The following is a 24929-nucleotide window of genomic DNA, read 5'->3' on the forward strand; positions in this document are numbered from 1 at the left end:
CCCATGAGTTTTCATTAGAAGATATTCTCAGGGAGTCATGCAAAATAATAAATGATAACATCTCTTATAAACGATGACGAGTTAAAATAGCCTTGCTGCGAAACACAGAAGTTTTAGGACAGAATTACCCGGGTTCACGTCCTGATTTTTGAAGCGGAGGTAATAATTCTTCTTCCCCCATAAGGTTTTCCTGACAAATAAGTAAATACAATGTTAAACACTCAAAATAGCCTCGCATATTGTAGGCACTCCATATTATTCACAAATTCAGTTACTTTATAAATACCCTTGTTTAGCCATAGTCAAATCATAATTTTATACTAGTCTAATGATTGTACACCTCTTAAAATTTGGCATAATAAAAATTTTCCATTAGTAAATATGTTTTGATATGACCATAAAAGGAATGCTTGTATAATTCATTAAGTAAATACTTAGTGAGCACCTAGGTGAGCACATTCTAAGCATTGTGCTAGGCTCTGGTAGTACAAAGACCTGACACTCAAGATATGTCTGGTGGCAGACACAAGTAAATAGACAACACAACAGAAATGGTAACTGTCAGTCTTAGAGTGAACACAACGTTTTATGAGGAAAGAGAGGTAATATGCAACTCTGATGAAAAGAGACAAAAATCTCATGAGGCACTTCCTCCCCTCTACAATACATCATTTGTTGTTCTCTATAATTCTTTTATAATTTTTAAAGATTTAAAAACATCATTCACAACCATAAGTTAATTCAAATGCTACAGAAAAAAAAATGACCCTTATCAAATTTGCTTTTTTTTTTTAATCAGTTGGTTCTTCAGAGTAGACGAGGAAAAAACAAAACCTTGAAATCAGACAGAGTGGGGTTTAAATTCTGGGTCCACCCCTACTTTGACCTCTCTTGAGCCTTCACTGTCTCATGTGTAAAATATGGATATATAAAAATATATGCCTGCTGTGGGAATTCAGTAAGAGAATGTATATAAAGCATTTAAGCTGTTGCCTGGAATATAGCAGTTGATGAAAGCATATGTGGAAAGCTCCTCCATGACATTAAGAGAACATATTATACTTTCTCTTCTCTCTTAAGGCCTCAAGATTTTTTTCAACTACCTATATAATCCTCAATTCCCACTCCTCCTCAGAAAAAGTTGATCTTACATTCTTCAACTTCAGATTCCAATATATGCTGTATAGTTACCTTTCCTTAACTAATTCAATCACTTCAATATCTGAACAGACTCAACACTCTTGGCCAGTCATCTGTCACATGCCGTTGAAAGAGTTCTCACAATAAATCCCATGCATATAAAACACTGAGTATTTTCCCTATGACATCCTCCCAGTCACAAAGCCTTAGAGCAAACATTGAAGGAATTGACTGATTATGTGTTGGTGTCTAATATCAAAGATTCATAGATGTCTTTGGGAGTACACATGTGTACCTGGCTTCTAAGGAGAAATTGATCCATATGCATCAGAAACCTTGAAAATGGGCATAACTTCTAGCCTAGCAATTCTTCTATTTGCAGTTTAAGGGCATAACTTTTAGCAAATTCCAGGAGTTGGCTAGATAATAGATGGTAATGGTCATAGAAATTTTAGCTATGCACATAACTGTTGATAATAAAGACGGCATTTCCTAGACTCCTTTGAACCTAAATGTGACCTTATGACTACATTCTAATAAACGGGATAATGGACGTGCCACAGACAATGTTTTGGGAAGTTTCCTTAAGAAAATTATTAGTCCTCTGCCTCTTCTTTATTCCATCCTGCTTCTGGGAGGGTGGTTGCTTATTTTGGACCATGAAGTTTGGGGTCACACCTCAGGGATGGCCAAAGCCATGAGCTGAAAGGAAAGTGAACCCCTAAGGACATCGAGCAGAACCACCACACTAATCTTAGTCTGCAAACCTCCAAATATTTGCTTAAAGAAGAAATAAAGCATACTGTTTAAGCCACTGCTATTTTTTGTGATTTCCAGGTGCTATTATCTTAACCTATCTTCACTAATATAGCAATCTTATAAAATGCTAATTGACTTTTATCTGTTTATGCTTCTACATATAGTAATTTTCCTATAAATGAATATGTGCTGCTTTTGCCTCTTAAAGATTTGAATATCAAAAGAATATCATTCAGCAGATAAGGAAACATAGTGGTGCTTGGGGTTTTTCCTTTTGTTTTAATCACAATAGGGGTAGAAAAAAAAACAGTTACATCGACTTTCATTGATCATAATTCCTGTTATTTCCCAGGAAATAACAGGAAACTAAAAGCTACTTGTAGGTAATATGAAAACCTCATTATCCATTTACTTGTTTATTCGAAGATGAAGTTGACTAAATTGCATGTGTATTCTGTAACCGTTTATCTTCGTACATAACATCGGCTTGTGGGCTCCTGGAGAACAGGAGCCAGATCCAGGTCAATGTATTTCTTCAGTATGCATTGTTGACCTTACCTGTCCCAGGAATAGTCCTAGATACAAAATATATGGACTTAAAAGTCATAATCACTAGGAAATCAAGTGTGCAAAAAGAGAAATGAGATTTCAACATGTGTGGTAATTGCTTTGATATCTAGGAGATTTTTATGATAGTAATATAGACAAAGTCACCTAACACAGTTTCCCAGAAGAGGTGATGATCTTTACTATAACTAGTACCATACTAGAGCAATTACCAATATATCCGGTGTTGTGCCAGCTCTGGTTCAGACAGGCTCATGAGAGCTGATTGTTAATTTTTCAGGAATTTTATAAGCTGGATGTTCAACCCAGCTGTTACTAAAAATTAAATAAAATTGAATCATATTTAAATGAATTATTTACAAAATAAAGCTAGCAAGTACTCAAAACTCACCACTTCCTATTTTATTACATTTTTTATTATCTATACTTGAGTTTATTTACATCTATTATATTTGTATGTGGAAATCATTTATATGGATGTGCTACAGTGCATCTCTTCCAAACTCCCTGTGATATCATTAGTAACTTGAAATTGGCCATGGTAGGGGTATTGATGTTATAGAAATCGGCAAGTGCTATCTATACTCTGTTTGTTTTGTCAAGAAATTTGGTTGTTAAACAATAACCAGCACACCACTGGATGCACATATTTTATTTAATATTGAATAAATTGTTTTGAAGGTGATAATGATCAGGGGAACCCTGAGTATATTTTGAATGTGTAAGTTTATATATTAATTTGTACTTGGTACCTTTTCCCATTCCAACCAGCTTCAGTTCTGCTTTCTTCTGTATTTCTCAGAGAACCACAACCCTATTTCCTTTTTCATTCTCTTCACCATGGCTACGGGGAAAGTAGATACAAACACATCTATCAGCCCACTTTCAAACACTGAGCACTTTCTCTAACTCATCTTTCCAGCAGCAAAACCATGAATCACAGTAAACACAAAAAGTGCATTGATTATTGCACTGCTGTTTAATACTAATAATACCTCATAAACAAAAGGCATAATGTAGAATTTTGGATTAAAGATCACAGACCACTTTCTTACAGTCTCATTTGATCCTCATTGTAGCCTGTGAGACAGTTATAATCCCAAATTTAGAGTTGGGGAAATAAGGTTTGGTGACTGAGAGATTCGTCTGGAATCCTACAGTAAGTGAAAGAGCTGTAACTCCAACGTGACTTTTCGGACTACTCATCATGGTATTATTTTCTACTACAGTATGCTAGCTTTAAGGCAAAGACAAAAAGTTATGGACTTGCAAAGTTTACACAGCCTGGGACAGATTTTGAGGAAAATACAGCCACCTTCTTGACAATTAGTCCCGTAGTTAAATGCACTTCTCATTAAAGCACAAACTGTCATTTCAAATCACTATTTATATTTCTTTCTTGGGTTTATATTCTGAACCTTTTAAGGGCAAGGAGCCAATATTATTTATTTCAGTATCCCCAGGAACCCAAAATAGTGCTTGGTACATAAAAGATGCTCCAAACTGCTTTTTAATTAATAGTGAAAAAGAGTAAGTAGTCATCACCACTACCAATAGCAAAAAATAATGATGAAACAAAAAATAATAGAATAACAATAAATTATAACCGGTTTATATAGATAAATTAATAATAAATTATAACCTGTTTAGCTTACTGCTCTAGAAATTGTGTGTAAAGGTAAGTTTATTTGACAGAATTTGATTATTTAGTTACAAATCTGGACTGTGGATCATGGCTCTGAAAATGAACTGCTTTTCATGTTAATATTTAACATTCTTTATTCATTTATTCTTTATTCATTTAAATATTTGAAAGAATGGAGTGCAGGTGGATTTGATTGATCATAACCATTCTGAGCCTGAGTCACTTAACCTATAAAATTATGATAAAAATCCTCCAGATATTCTGGCTACACAGATATAACCAGCTTGGGAAAATTCCTTGATCTAGACAGTTATAATATGTGCCCTTTGGTGTCTTCTGCTTCAGTCAAGTCTTGATTTACCATAAAGAACTATTACGGCAAAATGATCTATATATTTATAAAAGTGATTATTACTCAAAATCCTATTATTCATCCATTTTGGCAGGTATTAATTCATATTATATTTACATACATATATTTTCCAAATATGTCAACTAAGCCAGAGATCTTGAAACCTCGTGACAAATTAATACTCTAGGTTTCTGATTTTTTTTAAAAGATTTTATTTATTTATTTGACAGAGATCACAAGTAGGCAAAGAGGAAGGCAGAGAGAGAGGAGGAAGCAGGCTCCCTGCTGAGCAGAGAGCCCGATGTGGGGCTCAATCCCAGGACCCTGGGATTATGATCGGAGCCAAAGGCAGAGGCTTTAACCCACTGAGGCACCCAGGCGCCCCTAGGTTTCTGATTTTTAAAGTACTTTTATGAATGACCACAAGAGGTCTCTATTTTTTAAAGAATAACCTGCTTGCTTTTTCTTTTGTCCTTTTCTTTCTTTTTTCTTTCCTTTTTTTTTTTTTTTTTTTTTTTGGCTTTACAAATTAGAAAACAGAAATGATGGTATTCTCAAGAGAATATATTTAACTAATTAAGCTATCTCATTCAAAATCAAATTTTCCAAAATGGGAAAAAAAAAATCCTTTACACATACGGAGGAAAACAGAATGGTCTCCAATTCCTCTTGATAAGTAGCAACATTAACACTAAGCACTCAGAAGCTACTTCACCTGCTCTGCCTTGACCCTTGCCGGTCATCCAACACACGTGAATTGTATAGAATTTGTAATTAGTGTGCACGTAAGAAAAATGGAGAGGAGATTCTTATTTAGAAATTATTTTGAGAATTTTTATCTCAAAGGTAAATAGTCCCCGTTGTCTGACATTCTCAAGCATCTGCAAAACCTTAAGTATTATTTAATTGAATGGGATAAAAGTTGGCTCACGGAGTACACTGATTTGGTTAGAGAATTGTGGTGATTCTGCCGAGTTTACCAGAGCTCTAATGAACATGATTCCCGTATTTGATTCATCCTAGTGGTTCTTAAAGTGTGGTCCCCTGACAAACAGATGAGTATTACCTGGCAACTTGTTAGAAATGCACATTCTACTGAATCAGAAACTCTGGAACAATTGGTGTTTTAAAAAGCCCTCTAGATTTTTCTGATGCACTTGGGGTTTGAGAACTAACAATTCAGTGTAAAACTGATGAACTATTCCAATTCTCTACCCCTTATTTGTCCCATCTGTAAAATTAATAGAGCAGAATCATGTGTGAAAACACAACTTACAGTATCTGGCTGACTTAGAGGAATCTGGAAAATGTTCAAATAATCTGAAAACACTTCCACAAAACAGTCTGATAAAACCCCATGGTGCCAAGTCACCAGTTACAGTTTATAGGCTCAAGATGCCAAGACACCTCCACTTTCCCCTCAAAAAAATGTAGATTACCCCCTGTGGGTTTCTAAGCAAAAGTCTCAATGACCTCAGAATAGCCCAGATGTACTTTTGAAACTCTAAAATGTTACCTCTGGTCTTCCTAGCATCCCAGAACAAATAATCATATTTAATACGGAGTGTTACTTATTAATTCAGGAGGCTCTAGCTATGAGATTACTGTATACTTATAAAAATTGGATTAATTTTCTAGTCTCTCAAAGAATGACTACTCAGGTTAATGTACTAAATTCTTTATTTTTAACTAGAGAATTCACTTTGAGCCATATTTCTGGTAGAAAAAAAATGTGATGTATATGTCCACCCTCTCTCATCTATCTCTACTATGATGAAAGGTGTACATTTCAGAAAAAAACACATGAATATGGTTTAATACATAATTTAAGCAAAGACATATTTTCCCTGCATGCTTGCTAATATTTTTTGGAGTGTTTACAGTGTGTCAGGAACTATTTGGAGCCCTTATGTGTCGATTGTATTTAACACTTGCAAAATCCCTTAAAATGAGAAATATCTCCATTTTATAGATGAGGTTACTGAGGCACAGAGAGGTCAGGAAATTTCCCAAACTCACCCTTATTAGCCCCCGAAGCCTGATCTAGAGCTCATGTTCTTGCCACTGCAAGATGCAGCCTCTGTCATCAGGGCTGCATAGGGTCAACCATAGGGACAACCATAGGGTCATCAGCTCTGATTTCACTAGTCTCATATGCAAATATTACCTATTTCTTCAGACACTAATTGTTTTAATTCAGGAATTTTTGCCCAAGACTGTTTAGAGTTCATAGAGGGGAAAAAAAAAAAAAAACAGGGAATAACAGAATGGAAAGACTATTCTCCTAAAACTAAGCCAACACTTATTATAAATTTGAATCAACATTCCCCTAGTAATATCTAATATCCTTCCAAAAGTTTACAAAGTACTTTAAAAACAGTATTCATTTGATTGTCCCAACAAACCCCCTTTGGAGATAAGGAATCAGCACTGAGATATGATACGTATAGCACCACTAATAAGTGGAAGAGCAGGAACTGGAACACAACGTTTCCAGCTGCAAATCCTATGGACATTCTACCCCATCCCACAGCTCTCAAGAGGCTCACCACTTGCGTCAGCCTAGGTACGGGCCAACCCGAGAACACTCCATTATTTATTACATCACAGTCTAACTTCAGTCCTCTTTCTTGACTTTACAGTGAAGGATTTGGACACAGTGATCCAGTACTGTGGGATCCTTTCACTGTCTTGAGTTCAGTGCCTGAGGTTACGCTTTACTGTGTAACTTGTCCACTTTAATTTAGCCTCGCCCTCCACTGCAGACCATAGCCCAACTAAGAGCTCAGACTCTAAAGTCGGAGCTGGGAACAAATCCTTGCTCCACCACTCACCAGCTCTGTGATCCTAGGCATAGCTTCCTCACTCGCAAACCAGGAAAAATAATCGTATCACTTTGATTGGGATAGATTGAGGATTCGTCATGATTTATAAAATGTTAAGTATTTAACACAATGTTCAACATAGCATATATGAAAATTATAACAGATAATAATGATAAGATCGTAAAAGTAACTGGTATTTTTTTTAACATTCTGGGTAAATGTTTACTGTTCGTATGGTATGTTCTTCAGTCAGAGGAGTTTGGCTGCTAGATCGGCTGATCCTTGGAACTTCATTTTTGGCAATTCTAACAATTTCATGTAAATTTTAGCCATTTAAACTTCAAAAACACACATGAAAGCATCAGCATTAGGTAGAAATTAAATATTTATTTTCTTTTAGAAATTAAATATTCCTAATGAAAGAAATAACAACAAAATATTTAGATACTATGCATAGATACACACATTTCTAAGCTTTATGCTCTGCTGATTTGTTATGCCTTGCTGATTGTGTTAATATTAGGCAAACGTCAATTATAATATGAAGATAAGAAAAGTCAAGGAGAAAAAAAAGAGCCACTTCCCAGTGTGCTTGACTAGTATTTGAATAATATCACTAATGCGTCTTTCTTAATGTTACATTAATAAATATTTACAAATAATATTTGTAAATGTTTGCAACTCTGAAAGCCTCTAGAATACTCAGACACAGTCTTGAAGGAAACATATTCCATAGAAGACACTTAAAACTTGAGTGTGAAATTGTACCTTTGTATTAGTTGTGTTTCCTAAGATAAGTGCTTTCTTACTAATTTACAGTGTGCTTATATACAGTTTCTCATTTAAGCACAACTACAGAGTGCCATTCTCTCTGTGGAAGGTGACTTTCTCTCCCCATTTCCCAAAAGGTGACTTAGGTAGTTTTCCCAGACCTTTTATCCTTCTCTTTTTATGTTTAAAGGAATCTTCCCAGGGATTTAAGATCATTTGGCACTTATCTTTGTAATTCAAATTAGAATATTCAGTAATACACTGGAATTCATTTTTCTAATATCCTTGCTCTTGTGTTCTTTTAGTCACTAAATAATAAGTGGAGAAGTTAATTTATGCCTACATTGTCTCTGGCCACATAAGAAAAATGGCATAAAAACTCAGAGACATAAGCTTTAAAGAAAGAAAATGCTAATGTTGCAAGGATTGCTCTAAGTCAGATTTTGCTTTGTTAATTTATAAATAGGACAAGATAAGGTCCTGGGCAGCCGCATATCCTGGGCATTAAATAGTCGTCTATGTTTCTTTGGCGCCAACTTCAACACACTGGAATGATTTTTTAACTACCCAATCTCACCAGGGATGTTGAGAGAACAAACATGAGAGCTAGTGCTACAAAAACTACTTCATTTATCGTGTTGGTCTTAATAAGATACTAAAGGAGCATAAGATAATAGTGACAATAGAACAAAGTACTGAATTTTACATTGTGATACCCAAGTCTAAAGCAGTGTGTTTTAATTTTTCACATACCATATTTTTTAAATAAAAGCCATACTGTGGTTCAGAGGGAAAAGATTAATTTGAATCCTAAGCATATAACTGAGACAAATGAAAAAATGAAATTGAATCTGTGACTGTTCATGCTGCATGAGAGAAATGGGTGACATGTGACCACAATGAACTGTTGCCAGTGACTCCCTAAGTGACACTGGGGACTGGGTGGGGAGACCAGTAAACCCCAAAGATCATAGAGAGGAGCATGGCTTTCTAAGCAATCATGTCCTTTTAGAGCAGGGCAGTTCAACAGAAAAAGGAAAACTTGTCCAATTCAGGTGATGCTTGCTTCCATTTCCAAAAAACCAAATATATGTATCAACTGAAAAACTTTTCAGCCTGAAAAACTATTGCTCTGTGCAAGTCCTGCGAATGTAAAAGCCCACTGTTGCCAATTCCAAGTGGCAAGAGAATGTGAAGATGGTAAAATCACCACCACCCAGAGACATGGCCCTAGTAAGATGAAATTGAAATATACATGAAATGAGACAGATGGAGATGAAGCACCAGGAGTCCCAGAAATGGCTGGAGCCCAGAAGCTTGGTCTGGAAAGGGAGACTTGAGTAGTTTTAAAGGGAGGGAGGTGCCCCTTCCTCTAAGACCTCCCCGGAGCAAAGGTGCTGATTCTGTACAATGAAGTAGCTGAAATCCGATGGGCCCTCTTTAAATAACCGATGACCAACAAGAGCCCTCGTTGTCACCTTCCTCATTACACATGTGCCTTGATGGTTGTGGCAGCTGCAGATAACAGCAAGTTCTCAGGCAGACGTGCAAGGAAGTTCACGGCTCAGCTCTCAAGAGCCCTGAGCCAGCTGTCCTAAAAGCTGATTTAGAACTTACTCCCCAGTGGCCAGGAGGTTGCAGAGCCCCCTCTAGGTCTGCAGTGGGTTCTGTGCCTTTTTCTTCATAAGCTGTATCACAGCTCCAAAATCAAGGCTCTTGGTCAGCATCAGTTTCTGTACATGTTTCCTCCCAACTCCTGAGCCAGCCCTTGGTCGCCAGTAGGCCTGTTTGGTGCTGCAAATGTGATCCTGTCTGTCGTTTCAGCCTCAGCAGAAGAGCAACATGACCATATTTATTGCTGTTGCTATTCTGGGGCCCAGATGACGTTTTTCTCCCCTTGTGGCTGAGCACTGCCCGTTCATCTTTCACCACTCCCTCCAAGTCTGCAAGGCTAAAACCAGGGATACAAATAGACTCGATCAGGAGGAGAGTTATAATGAGAAGTTCTTAAGTAGTCTCAGTCTACTCGCTTTAATGCTATGGTATTAAAAGCTTTAAATTCTATAGTCCTTAATTTTACATGTATGCTGTTCACATCCCACTATTATCATAAACTGCTATTGGTGGTAACTTTGCTTAGGAAAGAAAACTTTGCAAAAGGGACAGGGGGAAAAACCCTGACTGATAAGCACAGCTTGGAAATTTGGCAAATGTTGAGTTTCCACTGCTGTGTGTTGGGACGGTCCAAGTGTTACCAGAATACTTCAAGATTCTCACTTGCCTCCATCCCTTCACTCTTCCTACTAAGACACTCCCCTTCTGTGACGTGAAAGTGACGACATGACAAGCCACAGAAATTCCTATTAAGGATACAATGATACAGGACACAGGTGACAGCTCCTGGAAAGTAACTATATACAGATTTTCTAAATGAAGAACGTAGACACATAAATAACTACTTACCACATCCCTTACACGATGCCCCAAAGGGGAGTGACGACTCTGACTTTACCACTAGCCCCGATTCATTACCAGTCAGTCAAGTCTTCTCCATGGCTCATAATACCTCCACGTTAGCGCTCACCTGACCGGTCGTCTGCACTTGGCAATCGTTACATCTCTAGCTTTGCTAAGATGACTTTTCAGGTTTCATGTGCTCTGACACAAATCACATCTGTAATGGACACTGAAGCAGAAAACGGAGGGGAGGCAGTGGGTCACAGGAGTGGTAGGAGTGGGCTCTGGAGCCAACTGCCTGGGCTTGAAGCCCTGGTCTATCAAGGTGACTTCAAGTTTCCATTTCCTTTATAAAATCAGGATGATAGAAGTAGCCCCTTCAGGGGTTGCTGTGAGAATTAAATGAGAAAACTGTATGGAAATAGAAAGATTCAAAGAGTGAGAACAGGAGCCTTGTTTTCACGTTAGAGTGGAGGAATTTAACATCACGGTAGCACATATCCTTTGAATGAGTTGTGGTTCACCTCCAGTCTGGGCTGCTCACTCTGAGAATGTCAATACGCAGGAGTTGTGCTCCAGATTTGGATGTTCTGGCTGCCAGCCGGGGAAATACCTTTTCAATACCCAGAGTAGTATTTAAAGTGTACTATCAGCTGGCAGCTTAGGGGGTTTTCACCTGAAAAGTCCACGCATTATAGAACTTTTTCAATAGAAGAACCTACAACGAGGCCTGATTCTTAGCGTTAAGAAAGTAGTAGAATACTTATCGTATCTGTAGCTTTTTTGCCCTGATTTGTGTTTTTGTCTTTGCTCCCTCTTTTCAGTTGTGTATTTCTGCATTCATTTCCACTGACGGTAGAATAACTAAATAGAGACACATTTCCACCCATTTCTTCTTAATTTTGTCCCTTTCCTGGTATTTCAGGCACCTGCCAGTGTAATACAAATCTCCTTGGGGTGAATAGTCAAGTCTCCATTCTCCCTCTCTCTGGTGGTTGGAGTGCAGGCGGGGAATAGGTCTAATTTTTTGGTGCCCTAGTATTCACCTGACCTCAATAAAAGGGGCACTTAGGGGCGCCTGGGTGGCTCAGTTGGTTAAGCAACTGCCTTTGGCTCAGGTCAAGATCTTGGAGTCCCAGAATCGAATCCCATATCCAGCTCCCTGCTGGGCAGGGGGTCTGCTTCTCCCTCTGACCCTCTCCCCTCTTGTGCTCTCTCACTCAAGTAAATAAGTAAAATCTTTTTAAAAAAATAAAATAAAAAATAAAAAAGGGACACCTGGCTGGCTCAGTGGGTTAAGCCGCTGCCTTCAGCTCAGGTCATGATCCCAGGGTCTTGAGTCCCACATCAGGCTCCTTCCTCAGTAGGGAGCCTGCTTCTCTCTCTGCCTCTGCCTGCCACGCTGTCAGCTTGTGCGCTCTCTCTCTCTCTCTCTCTCTTTCTCTGACAAACAAACAAACAAACAAATAAATAAAAGGGACATATGGTTTGACAGTCTCTGGTCCTCATTGGCCTTCCCTGAAGTGTCTTGTCCAGCTGGATCTTTGGGAATTGAGCTCTGGTCTTGCCGCTTATGCTAAAGGGCTCATGTCTAAGGTCACTCGTGGCCAGTCCCTCCAGCACGGTCCAGTCCAGTCCGGCCAGCGTGTGGCCATCTACCCCTCCCCAGTGCTGACTCAATCTTGGCTCTAACTGCTCCTCTGGAATTCAATCACATCTTCCATCCAGTCCCTGCTCTTAGTGTCATTTATCCCACTGCTGATGGATTGCAAGAGTTGTGACAACCCTGAACCCTGAACTTGAGTTGACATCCCACACATATTAACCTGATCAATTTAACACCTGTAGACTACATCACCTCCTGCCTCGTCAGAAAAAGCACTGTTCTTTGCATTTGGAAAATTATACAAACTGCTTAGTTTTACAGAGTCCCCACTCAAATTTCTTTGAAAGCTGTTCTTTATGTGCGTGAGGGCAGGGCTAAGCTTTTGCAGGACCCCTGATATTTTCTTCCCACTCTCCAATAGATGGGTTTGTGTACCTGACTTGGGAGGCTAGTGCTATAGGCCTTTTTCAGCCACAAGTCCCAGGGAGCAGAAAGCTCTTTGTTGCCTCATTCTGATCTTGTCTGTCCTGAAAGTCATAAGGAGGAACACGGGGACATGTGACCATGTCCCAGTTGGCCTCTTCTTATACTCAAATCTTAATGATTCCTCTTGACTCCACACCAAATCTTGGATTTCAATGATCCCTTTTGAGACTGATTAAAAAAAAAAAATTCATCCTGTCCCCATGGCTCTATGAGAAGAAATAGTTTCCCCTAGAAAATTTCTGGGAGCAATCCACTCTCATTTAGAACCGTCTTCCAAACAAAAGTCCACACAGCCATAGCAAGGCACCCAAGTATTCCAGGGGGTCTGGTAATTCCAGATTTTTCCTTCTTCATGGCCATTACCTGGTTTCAGTGGCTGATCTTGTATTAATCTTTAGGCTAACATTGGCACTGAGGCTCTCTACTTTAATTGTTTCTGACGGATGAGAATTGTTTCTTACCATTCAGACCCAATGGTAACTGGGGCATCTCCACCAAGCAATAGTCAAATGGTATGCCAGTACACTGGACAAAGAATGGCTTCCTAATAGATCCCATAGAGGAGTCCCCAAAGGCATCAGCATGTGCTGAATCAGGAGAAGCTATGCCGCTGTGGGCGGTGCTCTATTTTTTTTGGAAATGCAAGCAGTGATTTCAATTCATCAAAACATCATCTGTCACATTAAATTCAGGTTGTTAATTTCAATATTACTTTAAATTTATATTGGCTTATGTTGTAACCAAACTGAAGTATATAGAAGTATGCCTTGTTTTATGGTTTATACATTTAAGGACACATAACAATGACCACATATTCAAATAAAAATAAAATTATTTAAACCACCATGGAAGGGAGGTCTATTTAAATTTCTGTTTTCCTTCTAAAGCTATTTGCACATTTCTCAAGATTGAAAAACACTGGTCTGGAGTAAGAGGGGGTCACATCTTGCTTCAGGGTGTGTATCACAATCAACAAGGAGAGGCTGGCGTTTGACTGATTTCATATTTTCTTTCCAATACTACCCTTTTTCCTCTCTTTTTTTCTCTGCCCTACCCCCAGCTATGGGGTAAGTTCTAAAACAGTTACCATTTCTTACTGACCTCTTAGAATAAGATCACAAATAGGCCCTCATCCCTGCCTCCTTCCCCACCGTCATCTCTCCCCAAGATCTTCTCCCTTGCTCAGTGAGCCTCAGCACATTGTCGCATTTCAGTTCCTTCTATATGGAAAGGTCTTTTCTAGCTCACACTTGTTTCCTCTTCTCCAGCTGACCTCCTGCGTATTTTCCAGGCTATATCTTACTCATCCTTCCGAGCTTAGCTCAAATGCCACTTTGTTAGAGAGATGCCTGAGCAGTATCTGTTGGAGTGATGGACGGATGGATGGATGGATGGGTAGGTGGATGGATGGATGGATGGACGAATGGATGGGGAGGCCTTTCCTGATCTTGCAATCTAAATAAAAGTATCACTTGATATTCCTTTCTATAATACTACTTTTTCTTCTATAAATCAGCAATTTTCAATGATAGATTGACTTAGTATCTACCCATTGCACCTCAGTGGACTGTACATTCCATGAGTCATTCCATAATGACTTCATACCCATTAGAGGGCATTCCATTCAGAAGGCACTCACTGTGTATGTGTGTGTGTGTGTGTGTGTGTGTGTGCTGAGTAAATGAGCAAAAGGAACAACTGAAGATTACGTTCACATCACTAAGCAACTGTAAACATTTTAAAGTCTTTTAATTAGTGGATTATGTTCACATGGGACAATCCAAAGAATGATTAGATTTTTAAGACAATGATACATTTTGGCCTTTGAAAGGAAAAAGAATCTCAAGCCGAAACAGCCTTTGCATGCAACCAGCCTCCTGAAACTCTAATCAAAGACAAAATATATACTATAATCAGTATGAGAGTCATTATAAAGGCTACATATTTTTTAGTGAAATTCAGTTATTGCTTGGACACGATGGCTCTTAAGATAAGTATGATTCAGTAGTTGCCAAACCATATCCTCATAAGGTAGATTTTTTTTTCTCATTTAACCAACATAATGATTTTTTAAAAAATTTAAAAGATGGTCCCAGGATCATCTCAACACATTTTCTTCCTATGTGTTTAACCCAAAGCCCCTCCCGTCTCAACACTACTCTAAACCCCCAGGAGTGACAGACAGAAAAACCAGCTAACCCAGGTGCCAATCATCAGGAGTGAGGAGGGGGCAGGCCAGTGTGTCCCGCCACCACAGTGCCCAGCTAGTCCAGGGCCACATGAAACTTGCCAGCAGGATTAAGGCTATAATTCTAAACTGTCTGGAAACCTCAGGAGCTGGGGCTGGGGACACTTTGCTGTGTGGTAACCATCAGGCCTTCTCAGCTTAGCCCAGACCCTGCGTCCTGCTGCTTCTCTGAGATGGATGAAGGAGCCAGGCTGATCCCTAAAGACAGCATAACTCCGAGTCAATGCTCCAGAGATGCTGGGAAGGGAATGAAAACATTACCAGTCCATCAGCTGATTTGGTCTAGAGTTATCAGATTTTTGTTAAGGTCTAGATTTCAAGGCCACCCCATTAACAGCTTGCTTTATTTTAGAATTACTCACTATCTATTGTACACTTCTCCGGAGACATGTTCTTACACAGTGCTTTTGAATTTGGCTTTTACAATGATGAGGAGAACATTATTTTTAATTATCAAAGCATTCTGAAAGAGAATTCGTGCAAGAAAGATGAACTAATATTGGGATCTCTAGTGTCAGGCAACCCTGAATTTGTTTTATCAATGGATGTGCTGTAAGGCAGCCCACAGGAAGGGATTACCCTACAATAATGTTTCCCTGAAGAACACTCCGAGTATTTATTAAAAATACAGATTCCCGGGAGGCCTGGGTGGTTCAGTCAGGTGAGCATCTGCCTTTGGCTCAGGTCGTGATCCCAGGGTTCTGGGATCCAGTTCCATGTCAGGCTCCCCGCTCAGTGGAGAACCTGCTTCTCCCTGCCCCTCTGGCTCCCCCTGCTTGTGCGCTTTCTCTCTGTCTCGCTCTTGCTCCTGCACTCTCTCTCTTAAATAAATAAATAAAATCTTAAAAAAAAAATACAGATTCCTGAGCCTCAATTCCAACCCACTAAGTCAGACTTCACCAAGGGAGAGACCTGGACGTGTGAATATTTCACAAGTATCTCCTGGTAATTGCCATGAGGGGAATTTTGAAAATTGCCCTACAAAAATTCTTCTTCATCAGAGAAATACATTAGGATAATGGAAAAGCTCTCAGAATGGATGCGATGGGGCCTCCCTCAGAGATTTTGCTAGGGGAGGGCGGAACCTAAACAAGCATCTTTTGAAAATGTTTACCAAGGGATTCTTACCCGCACTTTGATGAAGTATCAGCCCTAAAGGAATATTTAATATGGATCTGAGGTGTAGAAATAAGGCATAATTTAGCCTAGGCTGTAACACTGAAGAAGAAAATGGCAGGGCACACTTCCTTCTAGAAGGGGCAAACTTCTCAGAGCCGCAAACACAGCCCGACTGACGCACCAGTATACAGCTGGAGGTTTCTAAATGTCCACTCTGCCCCAGTACGGCAGACCGTCTATGAATTATTCAGTTGGTTGGTGAGTCAGAAATCACTCATGCCATCTGGATTACCCAGACCATCTTTTTCCATTGGGGACACTGTTTTTAAGGATCATAAAATTCATTAGGTCCAATCAGAGCCATACACGTTACTGCATCATGTGCCAGCTAGCGTATAGGATGCTAGTAAATCTACATATAAAGTATTGATTTTTCAGGTGGCGTGCTAAGATGCGAAGATTGATTGCAATTTGATTATCAATAGGTAGTACAATCTCAAGTTTCAAAATAAAAGCAAATCAAAATCCTCTTCAGGGAGGACTGCCAGCCCCTCCCTTTTTTTTTCTCTGTATCTGTATATGTTTTTACACACATACAAAGAAAAATACAGCATGTTACATACACTATTCTGTACTTTGCTTTTTTCCAGCTAAAACGTCTTGGGGATTTTTCCATATCAGTTCATAGAGAACATCCTCATTCTTTTTTAAAGACCATGAAACCTGAGTTTCAGTTCAATTAAGCTTGGAGTCAGACCTTCCTTTTCCTTTGACCAAGGCCCACCTGTAATAAGTGTATGTGTGCGTGTGCATGTGTATGTTTGTGTGTTTATTTTTAAAAGATCACCGGGGTGATCAGTTCACCTGTCAGTTCAGGGCCTCTAGGAAGCAGATGCTGGGACAGAATTAGACACACAAGGCAATTACTGGGGGAACATACATGAAGGTTAGAGGCCAGAAGAAGCAGGAGTAGGTAGGGAAAGCTTATAGGTCACCATGTAGGTCCAAAACCCATGAAAGGAAAGAGGGAACGAAGCAGGCTTCGGTAGAGGAGTCTCAGATTGCAGTGTAGCCCTGGAAAGTTTCAGCCATCAATAGGGAACGCAAGAAATGTCAGCCTGGCAGAGGCTGTGTTGAGAAGGAATGTCCAGCTGTATAGCCATCCCACTGTTCTCGGTTATTGGCTAGCAACAGTCTAGGTGGAGCATGGCCACAGTGTGGATAACACCGTGATCCAAATTTTCAGCAGCTCGAGGCTGCTGACCAAACTCCCTCCTCGCAGCAAGTTCTCTTGAAGGAAGATCTGAGCAGTACACAGCCATGGCCACTAGCACCTCTCCTTGCATCGCAACAGTCATCATCTCCATGCACATTTGGGGAGCTCTCTTCTTAAGGGAAAGCTTAGGAAAAGGAAGTCAATGGGGCAAATGACTATAGTAGGTCTTGGGGCTGTGAATGATTATCTCTCCCTGTTCCTCTCACTGTTCTAAATCCTCCTCACCCTGATCTACCTACCATAGCAGCAGGTTTTGGTGGTTTACCTTGTGGTGGGACCCAAACCTTCATTTCTGGAGGGTCCAAACCTTGCTAAGCCATATGCATGCATCCACAGTTACAAGGGATCAGCGGAGTACTGGGAAGTACCCAATGGACCACCTGTGTTCCAACACATATTCCCTTCTGTCTCCATTGTAGAAAAGTCTCCTCCTGCTCAGAATTTGCAGTTCAACAGGACTCTCATTTTGTCCTTTTACAAAAGTACTTCCGCACTGGAGACCCCTCAGAGGATAGAATTGCACGGGTAGGAAAAACAAAGACCTTGAATGGGTCATTGGATATGATGTTGAATGAGGTATTCTTTCTTCTACCTCTTAGTTCCCAAACCTGTGCTTTCAACCTACCGAGCATACAGTGCTACGCAGACACTGATTTAGTGAATATACTTCATCCTGAAGGACATGGCTCCATCTTTGCAGATTATTACCAGCAAACTGAAATTCAGCTGTGCCTCTAGGAGACCATTCCATCATTCTGTGAGTTTGGCTCCTCACAGCTAAGGGCTAGAGGCATGCTGTATGTAATATGCAATGCAGCATGTAATAAGACTAAACAGTGGATCCCATGGTCAGGGCTCACTTTAGGACCTCATTCATTCTGAAGTAAGTCCCCTGGTCATTCGTGATGTTATGTGAAATTCCATGCCTGTGCATCAGGTATCCAGTAAGCTCCTGGATAATGGCGATACTGGCTGAGGTTCTATGAGATACACAGAATAGGTGTCTATCCCAAGACAAGATAAACCATTGGCTTTTCCAGGCTAGAAGGGGCCCAATATACAATCACCAAGATATTCTCAAGGACTAATGTCAGTTGCAGGCAGGCTGGACATTCAGAGGCAGCAGCTGCTAAACTGACCTTGATAAGTGTGAGTCCATGGATAACCTCCATCTCTGCTGTTGAGGCCACTAAGTTCACACGTCCCTTGTTCCAGATCTAGGATGGTTGGCAAGGAAGGATGGCTGACATCAACTGGCTGAGTCCTTTTGTCTGCTTCTGTTTTCAGTGCCTCCCCATGGAAGTTAGTGACACGCAACACAAAACTCTTCACATGCCACTCCCATTCCCATGTCTCCATCCTAGAGCTCCATGTCTCCAATCTTCCAGTCCTTTTCATTCCAGGCCTCTGACTAGATGGTCAGGCTGTTGGCCATTACCCAGAAATCTACATACATTTCTACCTCATGCCACTTTTTCTTCCATACAAAGCAGATGACCAGGTTTACCACTCACAACCTGTCCCTTAGGAAGATTTTCCCTCTCTAGAGGCTTTCAAGACCACTCCCAAGTGCAGCCTCCATTCCTTTTCAGCTTCTGCCACATACTGTGCCTGTCTATCTATGAACTAAGTGTAGGCTTCTCTTCCTTTTCCAGCTGGTTGTATGAACTTCAATCTCCCCACAGGTAAGAGCTACAGGCTAGCATAGCCCGCAAAATCCCTCTGTCCTCTGAGCTCCTAGGACACTGGGCACTTACTCGCTGTTTGTAGCTACCTCCCTTGTCCCTTTATTATTTTTCTTTTTTCATCTCCTGCCTTTTAGAGATATTTTATACCCTTAGAAGCAAGGTCTGGGCCTTATAATTCTCTACGTCTCCAAACCTAACCCAGGAATCATGGATACATGCAGACACACACACACACACACACGCACACACGCACGCACACAGACAAGTACACATGCACTTCATGTTTTGCTTTGGGTCCTGGGGCCTCAGGACAGATCTGCCATCCACCCTGTGTCTTCAAGCTTACTGCCTCTTCTAAGTCTCCCTTTAATCTGTTTTTATCTTTGTCATTGTGAGAACTTTCCTGAAACCCTCTGTGAGCCTCATCCTTGGACATGTATGCTAAGCCCACGTGGATCTCTGCCCGTTAGGAAGAGCAGGCAAAGAGCCACAAGGGACAAGTCATGGGAAGAAACCAAAGCACTGCCCTTGAGACTTAAAAAAGGCTCAGCTGGTGTTTTTATATCTGAATTAGACTATTTCTAAATTAGAGTCTTAGCCTCTAGGGCAGGATTGCCTAGTTGTGAAAGGTAAGCCAACAAGTATCCAGCAATTATACAAAATCCTGGTACCAAGAAGCTGATGCTTAGAACACAAAAGCCAGCCTAAAATCAAGAAGACTAGAAAGGGGTAAGAAGAACACACAGGGAATGAGACAGCTGAAGTGACGGGAGAGCAAGCAGAGGCGAATGGCACAGTTTTTTCAGAAGCTGAGGGAGAGAACTGCTCCCCAGTTTCGAATTCACAGCTGCCACTAGCAGGACAGGCACTGAAGAGATGGGGTGCTTGGGTGGCTCGGTCGGTTAAGTTTCTGCCTTCAGTTCAGGTCATGATCTCAGGGTTCTGAGATCAAGTCCTGCATCAGGCTCCCTGCTCGGTGGTGGTGGGGGGGGAGCCTGCTTCTTGCTCTGCCTGCTGGTCCTTCTGCTTGTATGCACATGCACGTGCTCTCTCTCTCTGACAAATAAATAAATAAAATCTTTACAATGTTATCTTAAAAAAAAAACAAAACTGAAGAGATGCCATTATATCTGTCATCTAGAAGGTCCCTCCTGGCTAGATAAGCTTCACCAGACTTGTGAGGATAGAACTCAAATCGAGCGGCATGAGAATGAGAGGGGGGATATGTAAATGTATATGATATATATGCACAATACATTAATATATATGTTACACGAATATAGTAAACTTTCAAGGAGGTCAGCAGTTTTGAGAAGAACAAACGGAGGACTTGAGGTGGAAAACAGGACCAAGAAAGTAGGACCGTTTTTATGTGGAGGACACATGAGCAATGGTCGTTGGATGGAAGAAGAGAAATTACAACATATTCAAAGGAGAGAAGGAATGACCCAGAACAAGCAGAGGACAAAGAATATATTTTCCTCTGGGATGGAGTGGGTGGGGAAAGGAAGAAAATGAGAACCAGTGATAAGCTTTGGAGAGAGGAAGAAAGAGGGAGGCTGTTCCTGAGTTAGCTCTCCTCCTCTTGGGGGAGAAGACAAGGCCTCTGCTCAGTAGGAAAGAGCTGGGGCTGAGCAGGGCTCAGGTGACAGGCATCTGGAAGTTGCGTGGGAAGAGATCTGCTGTGTGCGTGTGGAGGGATTGACCCGAGTCTTGTCCCCAGGGTTCACAATGGCAACTGGTACATGACGTGATTGCCTCCAGAAGGGGCTTCCTAGGAGCAGGGAATGAGATTGGAGATGCGGTGGGCAACAGGAAGTCACTATGGAAAGCACAGTATGATAGGGCCCTCAGGCAGGGAAGGGCTAAGAAGACGCGTAACATATTGAAGGAGTAGAGACTTTGGCAAGTCAATGGCTCGTTCCTGAATGGAAAAGACCAGAGAGTGTTGCCAAAGAGTAGGATTGTAAACTTCCAGTTCTCAGAGTTGGCTTACATCTTGGTCCAAGTAAGGTCCAGATTGCGTCTGAGGAGTTTAAGATAAAGGTCATGGCACGGGGAAAGACAACGGCTTGTGAAGCAGGATGGACCTGCTCAGGACAATGACAGGGGATAGTGCATGGGGCAAAGAGAGCATGAGCCACCAGTCCTGGATGTTCATGGGGGAGGGGCTCACAGAGTAGGAGAGGAGAGTGGACCACGGGGGGAGTGAGTTCACCATGCAAGTCTCCAAAGGAAGTGGTACTGAGCAGCTGCCAGCGAGAGGAGAAAATCAAGGATTATTTACTTATTGAATAATTTATTTCTAGTTTTCAACCTGCATTACCCAACTGCCTTCTGGGCATCTCCTCTGGGATATATTACTGGATTTTCTTCTCCTGAGTGAACCTATCTTCCCACCTCTCTAATTTACTCTTCTTTCTCCATTTCTTTAATTCTAGACAGTAACATCACCATTCATGTGGCCAGCGACTCTAAAAAGTAAGAAATGAAATTCACCTTCACCAGCCCTGACTGCTCTCCACCAAGGCTGCTTTCTTCTCCCATCTGAAAGCTCTCATCCTTGTTCCAAAAAAGGACAGTAATAAATAAGAGAAACACAGAGTCCAGAGTCAGACAGACCTGGTTCGAATCCCAGATGGACCATTTCTACCTGGAATGATCTTGGACACATAAATATATTAAACCTAATTTTCTTCTTTGTAAAAGGGTTATAATACTAGTGTTAATCCCATTATTATGAGATTTAAATGAATTAATGCATTTAAAGAACTGAGCACTGAATCTGGCATCTAATCTGCCTTCTAAATTGTGAAGACCATTAATTTGGGGATTTTCTTCTTCTTTTGAAATCAAGTAATCCGCAAAGCTAAGACCATATTTCTTCTTTATTTATTGTGGATGAACTTTTTAAATCATTACAAATGTTTTATTACAAATATGCTAATAATAATCATTTCAATTTACTTAATCCAGTAATTTAAATTGTATACGCTTTTATAAACACACCTTGAAGCAACAAACACACTTTAGACAATAAACACCTACAGATTAGCTTCTGTCATTTGTAAATTTTAATCAAGTATTTCAATAATTAATTCTAATATGTAAATAAAATGAAGTCACTGATACATTTTTAAACACACCTTCATTAGAAAATACTAAATTCTAAACAAAACATCCTCACCAAAGGTTGCTACTAGACGTTCACACTCAAATGCTTACATTTCGTTACAAAATTGGGGCGACTGGAAGCCTAGACTAGCTGAGTTTTGAGCATGGGGAAAAAGAAACTGCTCCAGTGGTTGTCAGCCCCTGGGCTCCAGTGGCCTCCCCCACCCCACCTGTCAAACCAACATTCACATTCTCTTCTTACTAATCCCTCCTTAAAGCTAAATTCAACTCCCCCTTATCCAGGGCAAAGGTTCAGAGTGAGAGGGAAAATAAGGACATGACTAACTCTGACTGGTGAATTGCAACATTATTCCACTGCCTACTACCTGCTCTGCCATCATCTTCAGCACCTCTTCCTCCTCCTCATTCTCTTTCTCAGTCTTCTCCCACCATTGCTATTGAACCTGAACACTTACATGAATGAACAGATCAGTGTGATTGGGGAAACATTCCACTGTGGTGGCAGCAGATAAATGGCAGCATGGCTTGCGTGGCTGCTTTGCCAAAAGTTCTAGAAGCTACCAAAACTCAATACTAATTTTCTTCCATGAAGAAAGCCAATGGCAGACTCAGGTTAGGATTACGATTAGTTGAAATTTTGTATTAGATGTTTGGTGTATCTAATATCTTCTTCTTTTAATGAAGGTGCCTTCCAAGGAAGATATCTACTATGGATAGCAAGAGATAGATTAAGAGATAAATGGCCCTATCTTTTTGGTTCCTCAAACCTCTACATTCTATCCAAACTCGCCCTTTGTCCAGATGGACTAGACATCCATCACAGAAGCCAGACACTTTCTCTGCGCTAGTTTGTTTCAGAAAATCTATCATTTGCAGTGAGAGCTCATTAACAAAAGAAAAAAAAGTTTCCACTGTGCTTGCAAACAAAAACCTAGCCCTGAAATATTCATATATGGATCGTAACACATACAAGTGTAGATTTAAAAAAAGAAAGAAAAACGGAAAGGACAAAGGTTACTTCATGAAAAAAGCCAGCTTAGAAAGAGGAAAAACATGTTGGATTTGAGCAACCACACTGTTTTTCATACCAAATAGAACCCCCAAAATTGATGGCAATGTGTCCATCTACACTAGCTCCTGATCCTGGCGTATCCCATAGTAGAGAAATGGAATTGTGGTTCAGCAGCAAAGACCTGGGCCCTCGTTTTCCCAGTGGCCTAAATCAATCCCTAGTCCAGGACAAGATGCTGAGCAAGATGCGTAATTATTTCAGGCCACTAGGGTAAGCACTATTCCTGGCAACTCTGCAGGCAGTGCCATGGGTGAGGGTTTCTAATTCTCTTTGGTGATTTGGTTCTGTGTAAATGGAGATTTTTCTTTCAGTATTTCAGCCAGAGAAGCAGGAAGGGCCAGCTCCAGTCCTGAGATAGAGCCAATCAAGGTCAATTTCCGTTCCTTTTTCTGCATAGTTGAGTCTATTCTTTCCCTGCTTCCTATCCTGACATCAGATCTTTTTTTTTCTGATTATCATATACCTACTGAGAGAAATTTGGTAGCCTCCGGTGCTCCCCCAATATCCAAAAGCCTCTCAGCCTAAGAAATGTCATGAATAACCCACAAAACAGTGTCCTCCAGAGGCAACCTCAGACCCCGGGACTATGAACCACAGAAAGGTGTCCCCCGTAAGTATTTTGGTGGTTGAGACCAATGCGGAGTCTATACTGATTCAACTTGCCTATTACCAAATCTCTAATTCTTGGCTTTGAACAGTACCACGACATACTCAAGTTGATATCTCACATAGGAAGAGAAAAACAAATCCTGTCATTCCCATTTGGCAGATGGTGAAATAGAGGTTTTCAAATTTAAAAGAGTTGCCTGAAGTGAATTCAACAAAACAGTGTTGTAGCTGGAAAGTAGATCAGCTGACACCTGTCCCCAGTTTTTTAGGTCACTGGCTTTTTGTAAGTTTAGAGCAGTGTTTTACTTACCATATTCCTCCTTGAGATCTTCTATTTACTTTGTTAAACTGTGGATACCCCGGGAGAGGATACCAGGTGTACATTCCAGACATTTACACAATATCCACGGACTGAGCAGTCTGCCTGTTGGGTACATAGCTCCTGGCTGAAGAATTTCTAAGTTGTCAGAAGAACAAATGAGGCATTAGGGGCTCTGATATGAAAGGAAATTGCACATACCCCTGCAAAGATAGATTAAAACCATCCTGTTCCTTATTACAAATGAAAAGCTGACCGATTTAATCTGTGCTTTTTCAAATTACATTGCTCTCCCCCTGTATCTTCATTAAATAAATGCAAACACATGTGCTTAGAAATGGGTAGGTGTAAAAGAACATTCTGCACAATTCTATCTAGGCTGCCAGAGATTTATATCACACGCACACATATATCTAGGAGATGTTAATTCATGATGACAGCTGAGCATGACAAATGCAAGAGTACACAAGTTGGAATGCCGGAACAAAAATGCAACTACAAACGCCATGCAGACAAACACGCATACAGGAGTTTTCCCTCAACACGCACGTGGTCGCACTTACAGGAGCTTAACCACTTTGATAAACCCCAAACACAAACACAGGAGGCTCCGCAGCCCGCGAGCTGCCCCCACACATGCAGCCGCGCCTTCGTCTACCGGCAGGGATTCGCGCGCGTCCCTGGGTACACTCGCCCTCCCACCGGCATCCCACTGCGCGAACACACGCGCGCCAACCGCTCCCCGCGCCCGCCCGCCCGCCGGGGAAGCGTTGGCTCCCGGGGCTGGGGGCAGGGCCGGGTGGGGCGGGAGCGCCGCGGGGCCGGGCCTCGGCGCCCGGGGAGGGGACGAGGGGC

At 40.9% G+C, this 24929-nt stretch overlaps 1 long non-coding RNA gene across 2 annotated transcripts; it reads right to left on the bottom strand.

The window, feature by feature from the left end:
- Positions 1-5: 5 nt before the first annotated feature.
- Positions 6-24862, bottom strand: LOC123387189. 2 transcript variants are annotated; one of them, XR_006601515.1, is made up of 3 exons: positions 24638-24862; positions 24066-24212; positions 6-190 (listed from the first exon to the last, which is right to left on the bottom strand). It is a non-coding gene; the product is annotated as an uncharacterized LOC123387189 (long non-coding RNA). The 2 variants fall into 2 exon arrangements; XR_006601514.1 differs by lacking the exon at positions 6-190 and adding an exon at positions 7683-10010.
- Between the last annotated feature and the right edge of the window lie 67 nt (positions 24863-24929).

Source organism: Mustela putorius, unplaced genomic scaffold (genome assembly GCF_011764305.1).
Source record: "Mustela putorius furo isolate JIRA1106 unplaced genomic scaffold, ASM1176430v1.1 tig00003846_pilon_pilon_pilon, whole genome shotgun sequence".
NCBI lineage: Eukaryota > Metazoa > Chordata > Mammalia > Carnivora > Mustelidae > Mustela > Mustela putorius.